Source organism: Platichthys flesus, chromosome 23 (genome assembly GCF_949316205.1).
Source record: "Platichthys flesus chromosome 23, fPlaFle2.1, whole genome shotgun sequence".
Taxonomy (NCBI): Eukaryota; Metazoa; Chordata; class Actinopteri; order Pleuronectiformes; family Pleuronectidae; genus Platichthys; species Platichthys flesus.
Genome location: NC_084967.1, coordinates 8,173,171 through 8,187,263, shown reverse-complemented (window position 1 = coordinate 8,187,263; position 14,093 = coordinate 8,173,171). Strand labels below are relative to the sequence as shown.

Below are 14,093 nucleotides of genomic sequence, written 5' to 3'. Positions count from 1 at the left end.
CCTGAGGCACAATTCAGTTGAACTGTGTGCTTAATATTTGGAGTAAATGAACATATAGAAATTGGATTTTGTGCAGTTATTTTTAGTAGCCCCAGTTTGTAACTGTTTGAAATATCTCTCAAAGTTTGGTTAATGTCCCCGTCAGGATTCTTTGTAATCACTTTGGTGATCCCTGACTTTTCCTGTACTGGACCACTGAGGTCAAAGTTTCTATTTTCTCTTCTTTTTTTCAATATGAACAGATGTTAATATGCTACTATGCTAAATAGCAGGGAGAATTGTTAAAGACCTGGAATTTTCCGGTATCGCCACATATATTTTATTTCCAAGATCAGAAGCCACTGAGCTCTGTGACTAGAACAGTACAAAAAGATGGAGGAAATTACTGCACCTCAAAAGTGAAGTGAATCACACGGAAATTGGTTCAAGTGTTCAGTTCTTTGTAAGTTTGTTTTTTAAGTGTTATTTGTTGTAATTCAAACCAGGTGACATGTCTGGTAAAGATAGAAAAAACATTGTCTGACGATAACATTTAAACATAACACTTGAGTGAGATCTGGAAGTATATTTATGACACCTTTTACATTTCAAAAGCACCTCTTAACCTTGTCGCAGGGTTGGGAGGGAGGGGGGAACTCTGGTGGAGAATACAGGACATGGAATTAGAACAAGGTGGGGGTTGGCAGCAGTGGACAGTGTGGGGGGAGGAGGATGGATGTATTTGTTACCCATAGATGAACGTGTGGGTTTTGAATGTAGGTGTCTTATATTTTCTGTCCTATGTATGGTGTATACGTCATTTTCTTTCTAAGCTTTTCATCATATCGTACCATCATACCAATTTGTCGGTTAAAGAATAGTAAGCAAACTGGTGGAAATTAAATAAACAAAAAATATAAATAAAATGTAAATAGTGTGTGTATTGACGGTGGCTGCTGCTACTCCGAATGTGCAAGATGGCAGTGCTTGATGGTTTAGCTAAACTTCTAAATAATGGGAGGAAGTGGTCTTCCGTCTTCATATACAAAAAAAAAACACTTAAGCTACATGTTATTGATTTATCATTGTTAATATTATATTATAGTATTGACAATGAAGGTGGGTAGTTGAGGTCACCCACTCGTTTATCAAGTTGCCTGTTAACATGAAACCCCTCAGCTCTAATGATCTGCCTTTGAACAACCCGTCCTGTTTTTTGTCCAACTTTAACATTTCATGTGCTCGCTCATGGTTTTCTGAAGGATCACCAAAAAAGGACTTTCTGCCTGAAGCCCCTGCGGCCGCAGAGGATTGCAGCCTGTTGACACGGTTGATTTCTAATGTGTTGGACTCGGATGCTGTGAGGCTGAGCTGTGTCGTAGACTGGGGCTGAGGAGAGGGGATGTTGGAGCTGCTCTGACTGGGAGGGAGGGGCCTGTCGAGGGGCTAGACTCTGGTTTTATCACGGAGGGTTTGTTGAGCACGACCGACTGCAGACTGGCCCCTTCTCCTCTCCACTGCTCTCACTCGACTCTACCGCTCCAAATCTGTCCCGTTAGGATCCACAGGTAAGAGCCAAGCCTCTCATCCGACCTCTGTCGCTGTTTAACCAGCGGAGTTCACGACCCCGTGTCGCTTTACACGCGGTATTTAGCACGGCGGAGGGGCCGGGGTGGGGGGGGAGCATCACATTGTGTCCGTCCACTGTTACCCCGGGTTCTTCTCCTCCGCTCCCTCTTCTTTGTGCGCTAACCTTCTCGTTTCCCGCGAACTCGTGTCGAAGTAAAGTTGCAACTCGTGGGTGAAACTTTTCTGTGACGCCGATTTAAAGTTAGAGACTCGAGGCCAAAAGCGGAGGTCCAACCCTGGACCGTGTTCACCGCTTCAGATTCTTATCGAGATAAAGTCTGACGGGACGGGACGGGGAGGGGGGGGGGGGGGGGGGGGGTCAACCTCAGCCTGGAACTACTTTTTAGGGATAAGACTCGTGCAGTGTGTTAATGCTCCACAGCTACACTCTACTTCTTCGTCATTGTCCAACAGTTCTACAGTACACGTTCACATTCTGTGTGCGCTTGGATTGTCGTTGCTATTGTAGTGAGACAACTTAGTATTCATCCTATCCGGTTTCTCTGCACTGATGATTCTATAGTCCGCCATTCAGTTTTTTTTATTAATATAGAAGGTCGGCGATAGAACGATAAAGATAATCTTCACAAAATAACTTTTCCTTCACTAGAAATCTAAGACACGGACAATAACACGTCTATAGAACTCATTCCATCCATGTTTTGACAGATGACATGAACAGACAATTATAATGAGATTAGCGCCACGCCAAACCAATCATGTGGCTGGAACAGTGTGTCCAGATCGCACACCAATGCGAGCACTGCCCTTTCTCAGGCCAAATTACGATTCACATTTGTCAATTGCACCCCCCCAAACCCTTAAAAAAATGCAGCCATAACAGCAGGATGTGGATAAACCAGCTGAAATCTGACTTGTAGAACGTATTCAAAGTGCTTTCATGGCAAGCTTGGCTTCACGAAGATCAAATGTGACCCTAAGGGTTGCACATGGCAAATGTCCTTTGGTGTGAAGACATACAGCATCTCCTGCAGACAAAGCCACAGGCAGCCTTGCAGAAGGCTCGGCCCACTCATCCACGGTTGAATCCACCTCTCATCGTTTCAAAGTATCACTTTCTTACCATCCCACCACCCCCGAGGCTAAAGAGACTCCACTGCTCTCACTCATTGTACATGCGTTGGGTAGAAAGTCTTTTGATCTTGTGCTTTATTACATATGAGTATCTGTGAAATGGAAGCATGGAAAATGGGAGCGGGCGGTGGGAGGAAGCTGCAGTGGGTATATCTGTAGTTTTTTTTTGATAATGCTTCGGGCTAGAGACAGCATAGTAATTGTCCATGAAACTGTATCTGATAAGTTGTGCAGTGTTTGGAAAACACATGGAGAATGCCATCAACTCCTTATAAGGCACAGGCCCAACCTGGTGACAGATGATTGGAATAGCCTCTGGAATGCAGCACATAACAATCCTCTAGTACAGTGGTTCCCAATGTTTTTAGTCTGATGTGCCTCACAGTCCTGTCAAATGCCCTCAGTTTCCTTTAATTAACGTCAACATTGTCTCATCGCACAAATGTTCATATGTTCATTTAAACCTGATGTTGTATAACTTATATAAACATGCTGCTACGATAGTTCGTTCACACAGTTTAACTGTCAGTTTTGGTCAGTTTTACTCAAGTTCAAGTCTAATATTAGGAGAAACAGAAGCTGAACAATGCAGGCATTTATCCACATCCTTTAGCTATTTCATCCATTTCTTCACTATTTAATTTCTTTCACCAACTTCCTTAAAGTTTAGGTGCATTTCGGTTTCTTTACTATGAACTATGAGCCACTTCTAGCCATATATTTCTCACTTTTATGCAATCTGTTTCCATTATTAATTAGTCATATTCAGATAACTAATTGAACCACATACATTTCTTCTAAGTTGTTAACCATGCATTATAACGTTTTGATATTTCTAGTAGGTAGTACACTACTGTATGTGTCAAAGGAATTGGAAAACCAATTTTTTGCATTTATCGAAATGTATAGACATAAGTGTTATTGAAACAGAAGCATAGAAAAAAAATAAACAAATAGACAATGTAGTTTGTTCCAAAACTGCAAGTTTCCACACTTTCTTTTCTTTCATATATCCAGTTCATCTCAAACCAGCTCCATGACGTGTATGTCTGGACACTGAGCTGCTCTTAATCATGTGAAACCTCCGTCTGCTTCTGTTCTCTTAGTGTTTTGGGTCATTATCTCACTGTAGGATCAACCCTGAGCAAACCAGTCTGTCCTCTTTTGGTACTTGTCTCTAATAACAATATACAGTACCACTTCCTGTATTACAGTAGGAGTTCAGGGTTGTAACTTTATGTTCCAAACACTGCTTTTGTACAGACAGTGTTGTTGCAAGTCATCAACAAAATTTGGACACTTGTAGGATAAGTTCAGGTAACTCTCAATAATTATTCTCCTTGCATTGCTGCATGTTAGCTGCAAGTTAACACATATATTAACCCTTGAAAAACAACAGTTGTTTTCTCCTTTTGGCTGTTAACAACTTAGCTTTTTACTTTTTAAGGTTATCGGCTGGACATAAACTGCCTTAAATTTCAATAAGAACAGGGTTAACTTTATTATATTTACACATTTCTATCTTCTCAGCTTACTCGCTAACCAGTCTTCACACCCTATCAATCGACACATGTTCATTTGATACAGCTGACTCAGTTAGTATGTGGATATATAGTTTTCATCAGATCATAGCTGACCCACTCCACCTTTGCGAGTACTCTTGGCAGCCGCACAAATACCCCAGGTTTGGAATCCCTGCTGTAGGATTTATGTATAACTTTTTTTCAATTTTTGCATGCCAGCCCACATCAATACTGTACATTCACACATACTGCTATTTCTGGGCTGAAACACACAGAAAACAGCAGGCTTTACAGTCAAATGCATGTAGTGCTTTGTAGTGTACTTAGAGGGGGATTTTATAATTGGCATGATATGATATGGGTGCAGAGGAATCTGGAGGTAATTGCACAGAGTGATAACAGGGGTTTGGCAGTGGAGGGCTAGAGCCAGGGCCAGGGTTAGGGCTGGGCGGGCGGGCAGGCAGGATGTAGGGAACACTGCCATGCATTTCCGGAGTCTGGCTCTGGACTGCACAGTGCGGTGAAGGCTTCTAGTTACTGTATGCTGGCTCCCTCTTTTCCTCCCTCCCTTCCCTCATACACTTGATCAAATTTAAATGTTGGATCAGGTTATTATTGTGCCTTGCTCTTATCATAATCAACGTCTGCTAAAGCATGGAGCATTCATTACTCTGTCCATATACAATTATGTGTTTACATGCGTGCATCATGTGTGGACGCTTTGTTATAGTTTGTTAACCCTGATCCTAGATACTCATAATCCAGCACGGTATCGAATTCCAAAGCAAGAATCCAGAGTTTCCCTGCAAGGCAATAGTTTCTTACCACCACTGAGCGAAGGCAGCCAACCAAGTGGCAAGATGAATTTGAATGGAGTGGAAAACTGGCAAAGATAAATTTATAACACAAATGATCAGAGCGTTCTGTTCTTTTTTTTTAAATAGATGTTTACCTATACTGTGTTCCGTGTTAAGGTTTTTCAAATGTGGTCAGTTTCCAGTGATCACACTCTGACACGTCAGTCCAAACATACATTGTTTCTGCACAGTAGGTGCCAGAACTTTATTTTCTGGTTTCTCCTCATAAAGGACCAGTGAAACTATGTCAAGCACGTTTCCTGTGTTCTAGACATTTTGCCCTTTGGCTTAATTTTATGCAGACTTTTTTTGTCCTAAGAATGTGGATTGAGATAGAGATGCAGCCTCCCAATGCCTGGAGAACCACAAGCAAAACCATTGCTTTCTGTTTCGTCAACGGTGTCCTTGTCATTAGGGTCGGGTCCACTGCTTCCTTGGAAAAGAAGCTAAGGTTAGGTTTTAGGTTTGTGTCTTCTGGACAACAGCAGGATAGGACAGGGTTCAGCTCATTTGAAGCGAGTGTGATTGACGTGCAGCTAGCGCTCATGGGACTCTGGCCCTGGACTTGAGCCCCACAGCGTACTTGTGCTGTTCCCCCACTCGCCTTTGAATTTGCTAGCATATAATTTGAATGTGCTGCATCCAGAACCGCACACTAAGTTGTATAATATGGCGAGCTTGTACGGGCGGGCTGATCCCGGGTTGGAAAAGAATCCTTAACTCTTTCACCAAGTAATGACAGTCAACAAGTGGTAGACAAAAGCTGGTAGTGCTGCTTAATTGCCTGTGAAGTCACACAAGGGCAGGAAACATTAGATGATGTTTATTTAGGCCCTGGAAAATATGCAGTATGAGTTTTCCAGATATTTGTGATATAGATTCAAATTCCTGTTATATGCCATTGAAAAAAACTCTCATGCCATGAGATTTCCTCTGTGTAATTTAGCTTCCTATTCTGTTTGTTGATACTCATTATGAAGCCAAGATGACATGGAACAGTTCTGTATGGGAATATCCACGTGGCTCTTGGATGTTCTGCTGTTTGTTCGTTGCACTCTGGTTGTCTCTTGGGTGATTGAAATCTTTTTTTTCCCCTCATTTTTTCGTCGACCTATTCCCTGGACTATAATAGATTCACCACCAAATGAAGTCTTTGCTATTTTTGAAGATTGAATGCACTGCACATGCAAAAGGAATCTCACATTGATCCTTCCTCCTAGGACCCATATCTCCACTTCCTTTCTTTCCAAACTATTTCCCAAACTTTGATTATCCTGACTGAAGCAGTCATGTGGGGCATGAAAGACCTGTGTGTGAATTCCACTGGGCTTTAGTCACACTCTGATGAAGAGGGTTTGTTAGATCAGCCTCTCGCTCGTGGCGTTTTCAGACTTAAAAGTGCTATCACTCAAGGCCAGATTGCCTAATAGGCAGCATGGCATGTCAGTGTTGGTAATTGGTATATTGGTTCACCATCTGCTAGTTACCAGATGCCAAGTTGCACCAGAAGTTTTATGGCTTTAAAAAAAAAAAATATTGTATTCCTTTTCACCGAACTAAATCTTTCTTTTTAAGTGGGTGATGATTTAATTCATGAGGCAGCCTTGCTTTCTATCGTAAAAGGTAAAACCTCCTCTCTTGCTCACGTGGTCTGCATTTCTTTTTTTTTGTTTTGTGGATGATTGATTGTGCGAGAGTGAGGTCAGTGCTCCGAAGCATTGCTCCTGATGTCATCCCACAAAGATGCATGTTCTCCCCTTCATTCCCCAAAGCGGGTTATTCTGAGAGGTGTACAACACTCTTTGAGAGGGACATTTAGCCTTTGGGCTTCTTCTCATCTGATAAAACAAGCACAGGAAATGTCTCAGTTAGCTGATTGGCCTTGTGTTTTCCTTTCAGCGTCCTCCCGCTGGGACCTCAGACGTGCACAGTGTGTCCCTGTGGCAGAGAAACCACCTTACTCGTCTCTCGCGTAACAGCCGAATTAACTTTCCCTTCGCCTCGCTCCTTTTTCTCTGACACCAATCTAGTCTGCCTCAGCCCTTTTCTCCCAGAAATAAATGATTACTATAACGTTTGTTCTCACTTCACCCTATTCCTTCCCTCTTCCAGCTTTCCATTCTCCCCATCTGTCCTCTCTTAACCTCCTCCCCCCTTCTCTTCTCAGCCTATCGCCTTCCTCCCACTGCGACCCCCAAAACTAAACAAACAGTGCTAATCAAGAGCCTGTCATATCACCTTTTAAAAGTCCCATATTTTAGGGTAATGGGGAATTAAGGGAACGTGGAGGTAATAAGGTGATGTAAATCCCTGCGGCATGTGTGAAAAATACCACTGAGTGTAAGCACATGAACATTGAGGTCATATGTTTACACAGTTCGCAAGGTTAACTGCTCTATGAATCGAATGGGGGCGGGGGTGCAACAGGGCAGCGTGCAAGTCAGTTATAAGCCTGCTGGATTTATGCTTGCGGCTAGAGAGGTGCTGCTGTGTGCATTGTAGTGTGTACAGCAAACGTGAAGGACAGCTCGCAAAGTCCATGTTGAACGGCCGCCATCATGGGAGTGAGACTTGGCGTGGGCGAGATCAGGCTCGTATGTGGTAATGATGGAAGTGAGGACTTACCTCATACATATAAAACAATCACTGTGTCCTTACATGGGTATTCACATGAGTCAGATTTCTGTTTATTTCTTTGGAGAAGCTTCAAAGTAGGTTTTTATTCCAACCAGAGTCCTGGTGCAAAATCGAATGAAAATTCATTATACACAAATTATTAATATATTAATTCATGTTATTTTATTAGAGCAGTGACTGATGATTTTCTGGATTAGTCACTTAAATATTATTATCTTTCAGTTCCAAGAGTTGAAGGTTACATCTTCTAATTGGTTGTTTTGTGTGACCAACATGTTAAAGACACAGTTATTTGATTAATAATATTATAAAACTGAGACAAGCAGAACGTTATCAACAGTTTTTGCCCTCTAGAGGGCATTAATACTTTTTCAACAAAACACTGATATGTTATCCCCTTTTAAGTTGTCGTGTCTGCTTGACCATGAACTGTATATAAAGGTAGATGACATGTCTCCACTTCCTTCCACTATTCATAAATAAAGCTAAAATATTGGATAAACAAATGCTGCCGTCTTCCTTATTTGGAGCTAGAGTCTGTGCAAATGGGAGGATGGAGCCGAGATAGGGGGCCCGCTGTCGATGCATGCACTCGACCAATCATGAGACAGTATCAGCTGTCAATGTTTAACACCATTTTTATAGCATCCAATAACTAATGAAACCAAACTTAATGGAAAAAACACTTGAACACACATAAGAATATTCAATCTTAAAGAAAATGTATTTAGTTTGGTCCCTATCCCTTCAAATAATTTGCAGTAGGCTTCACCTTTTGAGGAGCAGCCATGTCGTCCTTCTTTATATACAGTCTATGTGGTTGAAGTGTTTGCAACCAGCTGCTCATCGAGCAGACATTAGCAACATTACCATTCATTTAGAGAAGTATCTCCTGACACCTGTCTGATGTAAGTCAAATATTTATACTTCCACATACTCTTGAGGAAAATATCTGACTCAGTAGCTCTTCAATGCAGCACTATGTTTCCAATTAGCTTCTAACTTTGTCAATCTGTGTTTTGGTGCCGGCCAGGTAGTGGACATCGGGTTTAGCAGAGTCTGCAGCAGTGAACCAACAGTAAAGCTGCAGGGCGTGAAAGCAAAACAATGTCTAAAATGACACAAACTCTCTCTTTATAGCCGACAGTTTGTCACTGTGAGCCTGGCACCACTATATATTGCATCTCAACTGTAAAAATATTGATTATAGCAGCTTCAAATGGTTTGTCGACAATTAAAGTGCATGAAACACCGTTTCTTTCAGTCAGCTAATCATTTAATCAATTGTCTAGCCTCAGGGTGATGAATGTGGATCCCTGCCTAGTGTGGGCTGAGATACAATGAAATGGAGGTAACATTTCCCAAAAAGGACAATATGTGGAAGTCAGTGCCACCACAGATAAGTGGATATAAGGAAAATACTGATGTTTCTCAACCCTTTTATAGTCTGGTATGTAAAGTCAGGAACGCCGCACGTGTCCTATAGCAAGGCACAGTGTCGTAAATGGTCTGTATCCATCTTCCCCACCTGAATAAGCAAGGGAGGCAGCAGCGCAGTCTGAGGTCTGTGTCAAGGCGGCAGTCGGGAGCAGTGGTAATTGTTTAAAAGTGCATTTATAGAGTGTACTCTTTGTGCCTCCTAATCAGAAGCATACTCATGCATGTACATATGAGCCTGCGACGATGGCTCAGGAATGTATTACAAGCGAGCCGAACGGACGGGGGAGTAAGAAAATCGGGGAGTTGGTGCGCCACTCAACTGTTGCCATTTCTTTCCACTTCATGTCATGGCCGAGTAAGATAAGTGGTGTGTGGGGGGGTTGAAGATTAAGCTTAAGGCTGAAGATCAAAAGAGCAGAATGGCTAATGCTAAGCCATTCTTCCCTCAACACCAGTAAAACAATGTAGAGTATGTTAAGGCACGCTTTCAGCATTCTCCTCCTGTGTCTTTGAGACATGGATACCAGCGATTTCTCAAAAAGAGCAAGAAATCCAATGCTCTCATCTATCTACCTACTGGAAACATGTATAGATTAAATCAGTTTTTTGTGGATTCGTTCAGTATGCATTAGGTAATTTGTCAATTTCTCTCTCTGTACTCAAACTCAGGTCTGGCAAGGGCACAAAGAGAACAAAAATATGGTCTCACAAAACCATTTTAATCAGACAGTGCTCCGCAGGGATGGGGGCTGGCACAGGAGAGCTCTTTACCTCATCAGAGATCTGCCAGTGGTGATTGGGAGAAACACTCAGTCAGGGTTTTATTGAATAACCCCAGCTCTGTACTGCAGGGGCTTTACTGTAATAGAGCAGCTCTACGGCCACGGAGGTGACAGCCAAATGGTACTTATTAAACTAAGGGCTGATTCATACTGTATGCCTGTACTGCAGTTTAACCTTGTTGGAGGCTTATATGGTTTGTCTGTAATGCTGAAGTCCAGTCACATTTTGTTTAATGGCCGAGATACATATGTGAACAATTATCCTCTGATCAGCCTGCAAAGTTCACAAATTTCCTATGTAAAAAGTCACTTGAAAACAAGTTATTTTTAATAGAAACAGCAGCACATGTTGTTCTACTTCTAATTTAATTTGTAATGTCCTCTTGAACTCACAGGTTTAGATGGAAGCTTTCTCGAAGATGCACGTTAGCACCTCAGCTGTATCATAACAGCTGAGGTATTCAGGAATAAGAACTGCCGGTCCCGTCATCTCTGCTTATTTACCCAGCACACAGCTCTCTGCACAAATTGAGCATGACGTCTAATGGGGTGTGAGCGTGGATTAATTACCCCCACATTTAGACTAATGGCTCCTTCTTTCCTGATTAATGGTGACACATGTCACACGGAGGAGAGCACAGCTTAAACATGCATAGTTTTATATCTTGAAATCGGATTGTATTTATGCTGACAGTCTGTTTATGTGACAAGGCTTTGTAATGAAAATGATTTAAATCATGTGATTATATTTAGTGACCTTGAATGAAAGAGTAGTATTGCATATAGTGAAATGTGACTGTAACTATCCAATTATCATGGACATATGCATGTTACAGTATATTATTTGAAGGAACCCTTATAAGGCGCGTGTTTTTGACTGTAAACAAACAAAACAAGCAGTTTAATAAACTTGAGTTTGGGATTCAAGAAGCTCTGATTATGGGTATTTTCTGTCGGCACAAGTTTTGTGACTTAGTGGTTAGTACTGTCACCTCACACCAATAGGGTTCTTGGTTCGAATCCAGGTTCTGTGTGGAGATGCATGTTTTCCTTGTGTCAACAGTATTCTGTGGGTAGTGGTTCTCTAGCCTCCTCCCATATTCCAAAGACATGCAGATTAGGGTTTGGTGAATCCAAAACTCTAAATTGATTGTAGGTTTGAATATGAGTGCGAATGGTTGCTTATATATGTAAGCTCTGTGATACACTGGTGACCTGTCAAGGGTCAGGTAATTATATTTTGGTGGACAGTAGTTTTTGCTGAGAATTGTTGATGAGGATCATAAATGCATAATTTACCTCGATACACATCTACCAATACCGATAAGAAGTTGATGTTTGCCTGAATAATGTATCATCTTACTCTCCTTGCTACCAGGTTGAATATCAGTATATTCTTGCTGCACGTTTCGTGGCCAGACATGTTTTTTTTCACTGAGACTGAATAGTTTTAGGAAGGATGTCGATGATTCATTGGGTCTGGTGTTGAATGGTAAAAATAAGGCAGAGTGTATAAGAGAGATGGGCTGGGGTACATATTCTGGCTGGCCTCATTAAACCTGCCTTAATGAGAAACAAAACACCCAGACACCCCACCAGAACAATGGGTTCTTGTTATCAAAGAGTCTGTCTCCAATGTATGATGGAGCCTGGCTGGCATCCCAGCAGATTTTTCATGAAACCCTGTGTGCCTAAGTCAAACCCTGAGCCCTCCAGTGCCACTCACTCCCATGACAGCCACCTGGGAGACCACCTTGGAAAATGGGCCCCTATTAGTTCAGGTTAGACTTAATGACCAGTAATGGTACACTGGCCAAGCCAAACTGTGCAAGAGGGCTCCGGGCAGGCCGAAATGAAATACCAGTCACTCAAGCTCTGAACATAAACACAAGGTGGGTGGTGGGTGAAGGTGGAGGGGTGGAAAGGTATGTCTGTAGGTGCCTGTCTGTGTGAATGAGGGCGTTCAGACATGCATCTGTGTGTTGGAGAGCAAGGTTGACGCAGGTGGACGAGACAATTTGGAGGGAGAGGAGATGGTGAAACCCCCATGGACAGATTAGTGTCCGGGGGGGAGGTCGGGCCGTGGTTTTGGAATTATTCCCATTTAGCGTCGCTGCTTTGTGAATCAAATCTCATTTCCAGTTTTGCCATCAGCTAAAAAAAAAGGCAGAGCAACCAGAGAAGCCTCCTAAGAGCACCGCTCAATTATTTACAATTTCATGGCTGTCTGAGATATGTGTTATTCTAATGAATTTAGGAATTAGGGGGCTTAAATACAGCACATGTATTATCCTCTAAGGCTGAATTTCATCCCTAAATTAGCAGTAAATTCAACATCATGCTAATGGTATTAAACAATGATTGTGTCTTCTGCAGTTGTTGTGTGGTCCGGAATTAGCGTAGGCATTAAAAGTAAGAAACACCACCTTTTCAAATTATATAATACGAGTCAATCGGCCACTGAATAAAATGACTTTCAGATCCCAGGGAGAACGTGCCGCTGAGCTTCCAGGCCCGCAGACGTCAGACAGAGAAACATAGTGTAATCTACAGTGAAAGAGACAAAGACGGAGAAGAGAGAGATCTTTGTTATGTCTCATGCAGCTCGTGAGGTTTCCTGAAATGTCTGGCAGTGGATCCAAAAGTCACATAACCACAGAAAGAGAGGAAGAATAGAGGAAGACATGGGATAACTCTCCAAGTCTCACTTTAAGGCTGAAAATGGCTCCTCTGCCCCGTAAACTGGAGGTATGACGATCTCTGCTGTTTGTTCCGGTGGTCACTCAAAACTGACGGACACGATGAACACAGTTCAAACACATGCAGCACAGTGCAGAGTATAAAGTGGCATATATTACCTAGTATATACCCACAGATTAAAGACCTTGGCCTGGGCCTTTCACCTCCAGGGGGATTGAGGGGGACAGAGGACGTGTACCCGTCCAAGCTGGCTGGCGGCCACACTAATAATAACAGCCAGCACAGCCATGCACGAAAATGAGATCTGGTAAAGCTTGTGAACTTTAGCCCGGCAGAGCCCTGAAAGGATTTGCGGTATGAGGAGAGTGGAATGTATTTTTTGGAAGGAGAGGTGAGCTGCCTGTCACTTAGGGAATGTGCATCCGCTGATTCCAAAGCAATGCTAATGCTTTAATATCTTCGAATTTGATACTGCAAACCAGTGAAAGATGAAAGAAAAAAGTCACATTTTCCACAGGGGTGTGATGTTTGTTGGGATTTCATCTTCGCATGGATGAAAGAGCGTCATATTTCTAATTCCTGGCATCATATCTGTCAACCAGTATAGGTGGACTGGGATTACTTCTCTTATATTCCACTGAATTTTGTGCTGACTTCTGCAGAGCTCCTTTTTCGAGAGCTCCAGCTTTTTCTATTACAATCCTGCTCCTTCCTGTAAATATTACCCTCCATGTGCTCTTTGCTCCCTCTGTTTGCACCAGCTTTCACTTGAAGGAAGCATCACTGTAAACATCCTGAGGTTCAATATTAAATTCAATCTCAACGAAACACACTAAAGGTAGTGTTGAAATGTTTGCCAGTGAGACAGTACAGTATAGATTCCTGCTGACTGTAGAGGGCAATAGATTATTGGACGTATGTAGTGGATGCAAGACAAAGAGCATAAAGAATAAGAGAAGATGGAAATGCTTCACACTGTGCAGCTAATCAACAGTTGATAGTTATAATGTAGTAATGTAGTAAAGGCAGGGGAATAGCACACTGATGCAGATAAGGCAAATTTGAGTTCCTCTTAAATTTACAGTCGTATTTCAAGAGGCTTTAAGTAAACTGTTGTGGTTTTATGTACCACGTAAACACACTCTATGCTCCATGTCCAGGTCCTAACAGTTAGCATTTAGAGGCATAAGATCCAGCTATACCCTGTCCCCAGTGGCCTTGGATGTCTTGAAAGCCTCTTCTAAATAAAATGTATTACTATTGTATTTATGCAGAAGAACTGGTGAGAACAAAACAAAGATAAAAGGAGAGAGAATAGTAGGGTTGCATTTGCCAAGGGGCCTGAAACATGATTCCAGATGAATATTAGTGTGCACCCTATCAACACTGTAAGGTGGTAATATGTCAGTGATCTATTCACACGGATACTTTTTAGTATAGAATGTCAACTC

The 14,093-nt window shown here is 42.2% G+C and overlaps 1 protein-coding gene across 1 annotated transcript in view; it reads left to right on the top strand.

Annotated features, from left to right (window-relative positions):
- The first annotated feature begins 1,411 nt into the window (after positions 1–1,411).
- The window catches only part of cald1a (caldesmon 1a), a 51,819-nt gene continuing 39,137 nt past the window's right edge, over positions 1,412–14,093 (top strand). The window contains exon 1 of the mRNA XM_062382697.1: positions 1,412–1,547. The gene's annotated coding sequence lies outside the window, so the exon portion shown is untranslated. The remainder of the gene's footprint in view (positions 1,548–14,093) is intronic.